This window comes from Acyrthosiphon pisum, chromosome X (assembly GCF_005508785.2).
Source record: "Acyrthosiphon pisum isolate AL4f chromosome X, pea_aphid_22Mar2018_4r6ur, whole genome shotgun sequence".
In the NCBI taxonomy this organism is placed as follows: Eukaryota; Metazoa; Arthropoda; class Insecta; order Hemiptera; family Aphididae; genus Acyrthosiphon; species Acyrthosiphon pisum.
The window spans coordinates 55,923,292-55,925,976 of NC_042493.1; positions in this window are offsets into that span (position 1 = coordinate 55,923,292).

The following is a 2,685-nucleotide window of genomic DNA, read 5'->3' on the forward strand; positions in this document are numbered from 1 at the left end:
GATCGAGGTCTGTGATGCAAACTTGGTTGCATGGACACTTCCATACTGGTAACTTAAAAGTTATAAATCTCGAGGACACACGAGTTGCGTTAGTAACTACTAACTAACCAAGTTAGGTAAACGTAGCTTTTTGAATGAATTAAGTCCGGGTGAATTACGTTACTTTTTCATCTACAGTTAATATTTATAAGTGGTTCCTAAAGTAAGATTGAAAAATACAATTTATATATTTGACAAATAATTTACAATTCAATGTATTTTAGATTTTTAGCGGAGCAATGAATGTATTGATTTTACAAAGATGTGTGTGTTTTTGTGTCTTTCTATAAACATTTTCCTAGTAGAGAGAAATCTTCGAATCTAGTTGGTACTTTTGAGAGGTCAAAATTTAAAATTCACAGTAGTTGTCAAAAACTTCGGGAAAAACAAAAAAAGAATTAAGGAAAAACGGGAATGTTTAAGCAAAACCAATTTCTGACTAAATCGATTTAGGTTTTTTGATTTAACTAAATACCATAAATACTTAACATTTTCACTGTGTGTTTTTAATTACCATTTTCTATATACCATTAAATATTAAAACTATTTTGATTCTTTTTATTTATAGGAATAAGAATTTTCGTTTAGTTCGAAAACTTAATACCTACAACGTTATTCAGAAGTTGTTAGTAGAAATTTAAAAAAAAATGAGTGTACCTACATCCACAATAGTTATTTATGAGCATCCGACGTTGAAATGTTAACAAAATTCTTCCGAATTACAAAAATGAGAAAATTATTTTGAGTTAGAAATTCATAACATTTTAGATTCTGAGTGGAACGATGAATGTATTGATTTTACAATGATGTGTATTTTTTTTTTTATTTTTTTTTTTATTTTTGTGTCTGTCATCACGTTTTAGGACAGTAAAAGTGCTTGGATTTTCTTCAACAGTACCTTTTCTGAAAGAAAAGTGAATCTAGTTGGTACTTTGGGGGGTCAAAAGTAAAATTTTTCCAATAGTTTTCAAACGCGCCGTGAAAAACAAAAGAAAAATTAAGGAAAAACGGGAATTTTTACGCAAAATCTGTTTTCGAGAAAATCGATTTTGGTTTTTGGTGTAACTTTAAAACAAATGACCGTAGATATATGAAATTTTGACTGAATGTTTATCTTAGCATTTTCTATACACCATAACATTTTCAAAATATTTTGATTTATTTTGAGCTCTTTACGGACATTTTCATTTTCCATTTTTTTTAGTTTTTTTTCTAAAAATATCAATGAAATTTGCTAATAAAAAAGCTTGAAAATTTAATAGAAGGCTCCTAGTATATTGTTTCAAAGGCAGATGAAAAATATTAAAAATCGTTAGTCACAGTTTTTTTTTATAAACATTTAAAGTTCAAAAAATGACAAAATATGGAAAAATCACGAAAATTTGCAAATTATTTCGAGTTAGAAATTCATAAAAATTTTTCTTTTTAAATCTAAGATATGAAAATGTAATACAAGATTCCTTATAAGATTGTCTACCTTTATCAAACAAAAAATATCTATAAGGAAGTCAAATTAAATTTTTATGATCGTTTGAAATTCAAATTTTTACAACAATGGATTTCACTCGATTTCTCATGTAGCGATTTCCTTATTTTGTTGTAATTCAAAACGAATAACTGCAGATACATGAAAATTTTACTGAATGTTAATATTAGCATTTTATATATACGATAAAATTTTTAAAATAATTTGACTCTTTTTGAGCTGTTTACGGACATTGTAAGTTTTCAATTTTTTTAGTTTTTTTTTTTCTATAAATATCAATAAAGTTTTATCTGTTGGGCCAAAAAGTGTATAAATTTAATACAAAGCTCCTGATATATTGTTACAATATCAGTTGAAAAATATTAAAAATACATAGGCACAATTTTTTTTTATAAGCATTTAAAGATCAAATTTGGACAAAATTTATCAAATTTTAATTTGAAAAATTATTTTGTAGTTAAAAATTTATAAAATGTTCAATTTTTGTATCTAAGAATTGAAAATTTAAAACAACATTCCACGTAAGTAATTAATACTGTTACCAAAAAATCTAAAAAATACATTTACGCAGTTTATTTTTATAGTCATTTTAAGTACAAATTTGGACGAAATTACATATTAAAAACCTAGGATAACTATTTTAGTTATTTTGTAGTGATTGTATAATATTATTCGTGGGTACTTGAAACTTCTAAAGTATACTATTATATATCTATGATAGTACCACGGTTTTTTGTTGATGTATAACGCGTTATAAGTACCTAATGGATATTGTGATATGATTAATTTGGAATTTATTATTGATACCTATTATAATATTATGTCTTATACCTAGACTAACAAACCGTCTCCGCTCAGAATCGTTTTTCTTATACAATGATATTATATCATTGAATTCAATAAGTCTAATACAATCCATTATACAGTGACTCACTTGTAATCTATTGTACAGCAGAGTGACATCCACTTACCTGTTTTTTTATTTTTTGTTTTTATACATAGACTGCACAGTGCACATAGTCAGTGCTCGACTTGACAAAATTAAAATAGGGGGAATCTGTTAACTTTTTAAAAAAAGAGCGTCCCCGTTACTCGTTTAACGTTATTGAGCCATGGGAGCTATCTCCCACCCTCTAATAACCATCTTTAAATCATTTAAA